Below are 8,258 nucleotides of genomic sequence, written 5' to 3'. Positions count from 1 at the left end.
CTCTTGCTCTGTCTTGAGTTATTATTATCCAAGTTAATTTTGTCATTGGCAACCATCTCACTTTCCCTACAAATCCCATTCCAATCTTGAGTAATTACTTCCCCTGCCTTCTGTTATGGTGACTACAGCTCTTATCTAAAGAACTTGATCACCTCTAATGAGATTTAAATTTGATGTATAATTATACTGAGGCTTTCACTGAACCTCACCCACGCACCTGTGATAATTAAGCTCCAATTAGTAAGAAACAAGCATCGTGTAAAATGACAATCAGATGATAGAATTCTCAGATTAAAGATACCGTATATACTTCCTTCTGATTGCTCTCTACATTCAGGAATGGATTTCCAGTTCATCTTGATTACCAACAACAAGGGCTGTCAGTCGATTAAAATAGTTAATCGCGATTAATCGCACATTTTTTATCTATTCTAAATGTACCTTTGAGGGATATTTTTTCAAGTTTTTAATACTCTTATCAACATGAGTGGACAAATATGCTTTATGCAAATGTTGGTTTATCATTTGATCAATGACAAATATTCTCATGAATATTAAACAAAACAACCTCTGAACATTACAAATATCCGCCTCAATTCAACCTGGAACCTCTCTCATACAATACTGTGTGTGTGTGTGTGTGTGTGTGTGTGTGTGTGTGTGTGTGTGTGTCACTGTGATGGATCGTTGGAGCTATGTGCAACTCAAGGCATATGCTCGAACGGGAGCTGCCTGGACGCTGCAATCATGTTGCGCGTACTATCCGTGCTGAGTGTGCTGACTTTTCGTACAATGTCCCACTGTCTGGCTACCTGCATAAAGTCAAGTGCTCTGCGCAGTTGTCGGCGAAATGTCGCTCCTCTGTTTTCATTGAAACAGCTCCTTATATCTGTTAGCGCATCTAGCTAGCACCAGATGCTAACAACAACAATACACGTAAGGTGTGCACGTTCTCTCTCTCTCGCTCGCGCCACACTAAATAATACACACACCCTCCGGGTCTTCCCGATGGCCAGTCCGGGCCTGCCGGTGAGCGTGGAAGTGTGGTCTGCCACAAGCGGGCGGCAGGAGCTTGTAGATGGTATCTTAAACTCGATGCGCTCTGAAACTACGGGGCGGCCGAGGACAAAAAATACACACATAATAATTAGTGGCGTTAATGTTTTTTTGCGTTAACACTTTATTAACATGTTAACTTGACAGCCCTACCAACAACACAATGTAAAAGTAGTCCAATGCGACGTGTCGTTAGATCCCACCCTAATTAGCAGCTTTTTGTTAGCAGAGATCCAAGAGATCCATAGTTTGTTTAAATGACTAAAAGCACCATGTCTTTGTCTATGCTCTTTCCTGTAACTGGTCTTTTGTGTTTTACCAATGAGGAATACAGGAAGTGAATATGTGAATCATTTTAATTTATCAACGCTGCAAGCATATATTGTACAGCATGTCAAAATCACCATCATTGAACCTAAAACCTTGCATTTTGCATTACTTTGTGTTGCTGCATATCTTTTGGTGTTAATCTACCAAATTCCAACTCTGACAAACACAAAGCTTAACCAAACTTATTTGAAGGACAAACCAAAGTTCAGAGGTAAAATAGTTCTCAACACTGTAGAATGGAAGACATTCGATGGAAAGACTTAAAAAAAAAAAGATTTGACATCAGAGAAAAGCTAAAATGCAAAATCTTTATTCATAACAACTGTTTGGGGGAGGGGGTGCATTTTTATTTTGAACTCATAAGGGTATATCATGTCTTGGCTTTGCATTATGCCATATAAAGGGCTTTGCCGTTTTAAGTAAAAAGTGGATGCTATCACAGGCTGCTAATCGGTAGCTCATTTTTTGATTATCCGGATTAAGCAGTTGACACTGCCAAATGGCGACAGTATGATCCACTTAGCTTTTTAACAGCTCATTCAAAAATATATGGGTGATGTCACGGTGACTACCTCCATATTTTAGAAAATGTATGGCAACTTTCCGTTTGAGCCTCTCGTGCTTGAAGAAAAATATGTCTGTGTTTTACAAGACATACAGGTGTGTTTATTGTCAGTTTTAGGGCTTAATTGTTGGCTTGTTACTGTCACAACCTGTTTCTTGCTCTGGCTTCATTGTACAGTAGAGTTGTTGCCAACATCTCAACTTTAAAAAATAAGACCCAAGTTGTTAAAATGAAACTTAATTAAAGCAGTAAATGCTCTACAGATAAAAAATAACTACCTCATAAATTATGAATTCTCCCTGTGCATGGTCTGTAGCAGCTGTTTTGGCGTCAGACTCAATGAGGACAAACATTCAGTCTCAGAGAAGCAGCAGACCGTTGAGTCACCGGTGATCCTGAAATTGTTCACACATTGCAGCCTATTACTCCTTCAGTTAGAAAGTGACAAACTAGCAACAGGCAGGCAGATGCTTTCTGTCAAAGGCTAAGACTAATTAGGCAACAAGATATGATGCTCACAAATGAATCAGCATCCTACAATCTCTAACTGTCGTCATTTTCTCACCGATGATTCAATCTTTAGCTTTTGAGCTGAATTATTTTTGACCACCCCTGCCCTATCGCCCAATCTACACCCACTTCCTTGACCTTTAAACAGTAATGAAACATCACAGTCACTTCATGGAGTTGTAGAGGGGAAACAGAAAAAGATACATCTGCTTCTCTTCCCACCAATCTCAATTTAGATTCTTTAAAGTTACACAGGTTTTGTGCATATTTTAAAAAGCCCACATATTTCAGCTCTTGCTGTGCAAACGTTGTCTATTTGATGTGGAAAAGTTAGGGTGAGTCTTTCATTGCATTTACCATGATTTAACATTGCATTTCAGTCTTTCCAATTGGTATTCCATTTACTGGGGCATGTTCCCATTTCATGCATCGTGAATTCTGTGTGCTGAACAAGCTTGATCACTGTCACTATTTTTTAAAATATTTTTAAAATAAAGCAACCTCCTCCCAATTTTCCTCTGTGTACCTCTACCAAGTGTATAAGAAGTTACGCTTTTTTTCTCGTATATTTGTCTTAAAGAGACAAATAACAATTTGTCCTCTTATCTTGATACCGTATATGCTCCAGGTTAACCTTCCTGCAAGGTTTATAAATACAATTTCAGAGTGCTTAGCGTTCAGGTAGAAAATATAATTAAACCATGACCCTGTTTGATTTGTTTTATCTCCTGTTTGTTGTCTATGCACACTTTATTCTCTCTACTGACTTTATTCTCTCAACTGATTCTCTCTCTATTTTTGTTGTCTCACTGTTCTCCCATTGTGCCCATGTCCTGTCACGAGTAGAGCTGATTAAACCAATAGAATGTAATGTTCTTTTGTTTGTCAGTGGGAAATAGGTTTCCTTCACTTGTGGCATTACTTCGAATGAGTGCGTACTCACAAGTTCGTTTTTTTCCTCCACTTCTTGCTAAAATGTTCTGCAGTCTGCTGCCTGAAATGGAACCAATCTGAAGGAGAGCACGTTATGAATAGAAAACATACAAAACCGTGGCCTTTATGAAAACTTGTACTTCTTTGAAACAAAATAGAAGTGACTCATAGATGTTATAACAGTAGGTCAGTACCAGGGGCGGACTGGGGGGGAAAGTGGCCCGGGGATTAATTGACAGACAGGCCCACTTAATGCGCGGCATGTATCGGCCGGCCGGCGACGAAAGTATGGTACTTAACAAAAAACCCTATGTATTTTATGTTATTTTGGACAATTATTCATATAGTAATCACATTACCTGAGCCCTTGAGTTGCCTAGAGCAAAATAGTTACAGCATATATTTAGTGATTTTAATGTTAACAGATCATTGATACAATAACATTTTGACCCAATTTGCCTGACTTGACACATGGAATAAAACATGGGCGTAGGAAGCATCCTCAATGTGGGTGAGACCATTTAACAGGGGGTATGGGCAGGTGGTGGACCTCACCACCTCTAGGGTGACAATCAGAAGATTTTTTTTAAATGTTTAAGTTAAATACATCAATCTGGTGCACTTTGAAAGCAAAATTAGGGACTAAATCTATGGCAGTCAGTAGGGGCTTGGACTGTGAGCCGTAGGGTCGCCGGTTCAAGTCCCCGGCCAGACTCCATTTGGAGTGTGGACTTCTACTTGGAGAGGTCCCAGTTCACCTCCTGCCCTGCCGTGGTGCCCTTGAGCAAGGCACCGGACACCCCCCTTCCCCCCTCACTCCCATTGCTCCCCGGGCGCTGTACAATAGCTGCCCACTGCTCTAGACTCCTGGTACTAGGATGGGTTAAAAGCAGAGAACATGTTTCACTGTGTGTGCTGTGTGCTCTGCATGTGTGACCATTAAAGAGGGTGTCATCCCCCCAAATTCTTCTTCTTCTTCTTCAACACCCATATGAAACAGAACTGTAAACAGATTTACTTTTTCTTTCAACATTTATTTGAAAAGCAAGTGAAAGCAAAAGTGACTGCACGCAAAACAATAAACCTGCTAGCTAACTAGCCTAAACTCAGTAACAGAATGTGGGCAACACGTTCTTCTCCACAGCCGCTCGGCCTCTGAGTCAGACGTCACCTCCCCCTTTTCTATCCTACGGGTACAGCCGTACAGCCACTCCCCCTGAAACCCGGCCCACATTTGTAAGTGTTCCGGCCCGGCTCAGCCCAGACCAGTGGGGTGGGAACACTTACAAATGTGGGCCAGTAGGATTTAGGTAAGCAAAAAAAAAAGGGAGTGGCCGGAACACTTAAAAATGTGGGCCGGTAGGATTTAGGCAAAAAAAAAAAGAAATTTTTTTTTTTAATAATAATAACTTCTTTTTTTTTGCCCTCCGGCCCACACACAGCACCGGCCCACCGGGGAAACTCCCGGTATTCCCAATGGCCAGTCCGCCCCTGGTCAGTACTAAGAATTATCTAAAATAAAGAGGAAGGGAATTTGACAGAGGAGAAGGCTACAGCTAGTTAGGTAATCTTAGCACAAAGAAACATGGAAACAGCAAGCTGGTATATGTCTTCAGGAAACAAAATACACCTACCAGGCATCGTAACTTCTTGTAATGGTTTCCTTTCAACTTGATTAAATTCAGATTCAGATCAAAAATACTGTCATATAACATATATTTTTGAAAGGATTTAACACATGAGATATAACATGCTAATAGGCTTTAGAACATTTGGTGTTGACAGACCCAGGCAATCTGTTATCTCTATTGTCTATTGTTTATGTGCTTAGCTAAGCTAACGCTGTCCTTAGCTTTATATATACCTAAAGACATATGAGAGAAGGATCAATATTCTCAACTAACATTGCAGCAGATAATTTCCATCAGAATCGTTTTTTCCAATATTTTTTACTTTTGCTTTACGATTAGATTTTAAAACATTGTCCCATTAGGGCCGCAACAATAGATACAAAGAAATGATTTGCCTTCAAATAATCATGTGCAGCCAACTAAAAATGGTGTACTTGGTAGCCCATCGGGGGTCTGTGTTGCAGAGGTAGGGGCCCTCTTTGCCCGCTGTGTAATCCATTCTTTGTTTTGTAATATCAACGTTTTCTGGCTGAAATAATGTTTAATGAGTCTCATATTGCTGTAAGATCCAGCTTCAGTGCTGAAATCTTGAAACAGTAAAACTGAATTAACTACACAAGAACGATGATTTGTGAGCAATTACCATGCACCTTTATCAATAAACCCCAGTGTTTCCCCGCCAACGGCGCCCCACCAAATTGCTACTGAAGTAATCTATCTACGGTCACTTTTCACATTGAACATGTGCTCTTTTATTAAATAAACTAAACGCTTATGTTATTTATCCAATTTATGTGCATGTTTCAGTGTCTGACTTGTTTATTTTTTGCAGATTTGACTCGGATAACGACAGACTTTCATTTGAAGTTGTGAGTTTAGTGTTTTTGACGCTAAGAAACACTGATGCATTAATAAATAACAATAATCCACAGCTCCTCTCTCTGCTCCAGAGGATTACAAAAAATGTATACGTATATTAGAGCTGATTTCCATGAGACCTAACAACCCTAGTGAACTACTGATGTGTGTATTGGCTGGTTATCCCAGTTGGATACAGATGAGCAGAACCAAAGTGAGTCATTCTTACTCTTTCTTTCTCTGTCTAGTGAGCTGTGCATGTCTGATGAATTAGCGAAGAGAAACGCCAGCAGCGGTGCATCAGCTGCCACTATTACACCAAATTAGAGTTTTACCTTGTAGCGCTGCCACTCAGACTCGCACAGACAGACAGATGAATGCTTTCCTCAACCTCTTCTGTCCTTATCAGACAGTTGGAGACCCAGCAGGTGACTTCCACTTAGAAAGAACACCCCTGAATGTATTCCCTAATTAAATAGACAGATGGAGAGCGATAGTGGAAAGATTTCCCCCCAAAGAAACCTCAAAATGAGCCAATTACCCCGTTAATCTTTCACTTCTTGTCTGACTTTATTGCAAAGCCTCACAATCCACTATCCATCACATTGATTTTAGAGGGCCGGGATGCTTTACAAGCCACTCTCTTCCCCCCAGGTGCTCTTAGTGTTATTATTAAAGCCTAAAGCTGGCTTCACTGCAACGTGTCATTGGCCCTAAAAGGCAGCAGCATAAGTAAGCTGTTGAACATGAAAACAGCCTGGAGCTACCTGGTTGGGCTCAAGATCAGAAGAAACACAGACCGCCAGGCAACAAAAAAGCGGGTGCACTGACAGTGTTTTTAATGGCTAGAGGAAATAGTTTGCAGAAAAAATATATTCAATATTTTTGTATTCCGAGGGAGTTGGTAAACTTGTTATTTTGTGCAAGATTGATAGTAATGCTTCTTTCACTCTGAAGGTGACTTTTCTACGGAGCCCTGGAGGGTTCATAGAGAGAAAAATAAATAAAACGTGGCCACGTTTTACTTTCTCGTTCGCACGAGATACCTTCTCGTGAGCACGCTTTAGTAACTCGTGCGCACGAGTTAACAAAGCGTGCGCACGAGTTACTAAAGCGTGCACACGAGTTACTAAAGCGTGGCCTTGTTTTGTGCGTGTGTGTGTGGGGGGGCATTTGTTTATGATAGTATTGTTTGTTCCGGTGCACTCCGGCAGGACTATCACATCGAGATTAAGATTAAACGACTTTCTTTCACTTGGGAATACACATATAACTATGGAGAACCAGATTCGTGGTAATTTGAAAACAAATGCCGGTGGTGTCGGACACACACAAACACACCGAACACGCACACAGAGCGGAGCTGAGTACACACACACACACACACACACACACATCATGCACCCCGGTGACAGGACATCTCCTTCATAAAACGAGGGGGAATACTCTGGTAGTTCGATGTGTGTATAGGTGTGTGTGGTTAAACGTAGCAGACTCGATCTCTATTCAGCGGTTCTAATGAAGGGAAACGCAGTGAAGTAAACAGTAAAAGGCACAGCTCTTTGCAGCTGGTGCTGCTCTTCTCAGATTCTGCTGAGTTACACCTAAAGGCCCAGATACACCGGCCCGAAATCGGCAGTAAATGGGAGTCGGGCCGAATATGAGCATGGGCACGCCCTATTCGGAGTGGTGTGCGCCGCACTGTCGGGTCTTTTCTGCGACCTGACGCCTTTTCTTACGCGATGTCGCTGAATCGGCGTCCGTAACACAGCTGGAAGTCGGATCAACTCGGTAAAACCAACCAGGGTTTCTCTGACCGGCTGAGAGCGCGTTCACCTGAAAGGGACGGGGTTAGCAACATTTGACCAATCACAAACATGGAGACGCGTGCTGACATCGCAGCGTCATACTTCATGAATGAATAGTGTAAATAGCAAATCCTGCTTCGTAGTACAGGCCACTGGTGCCGCAGAGATTTCATAAAGTGAAGGACGTTTTCCTTCTATAAAACAGCTGTGGGCAGCAGATACTGTGAGTCACGGACAGGAATCCCTCAATTTAAATAAAATGAGGCCACGCTTTATTAACTCGTGCTCACGCTTTATTAACTCGTGCGCACGAGAAAGTAAAACGTGGCCACGTTTTATTTATTTTTCTCTCAATGAACCCTCCAGGGCTCCGTAGATTTCAATACATACTTTTTCCGAAATAAGGTCCCATGGAGCTCCCCCGGAAAGGGAGGGACTTTGCCTCTCTATTAGGCAAATGAAGCCGCTGACATTACTTCTTCTGCTTTGGGTTTACTGGCAGGCCGCAAACAACTTCACGGCGTAAACTGCCACCCGAAGTCCCCGGCCGGAAGTCCCCGGAGTTGG

The sequence above is a fragment of the Notothenia coriiceps genome, unplaced genomic scaffold (assembly GCF_000735185.1).
Source record: "Notothenia coriiceps isolate Sejong01 unplaced genomic scaffold, NC01 NC01_scaffold00005421, whole genome shotgun sequence".
NCBI classification, from domain to species: domain Eukaryota; kingdom Metazoa; phylum Chordata; class Actinopteri; order Perciformes; family Nototheniidae; genus Notothenia; species Notothenia coriiceps.
The sequence above is the reverse complement of the archived record's forward strand: the minus strand, read 5'-3'. Positions refer to the sequence as shown.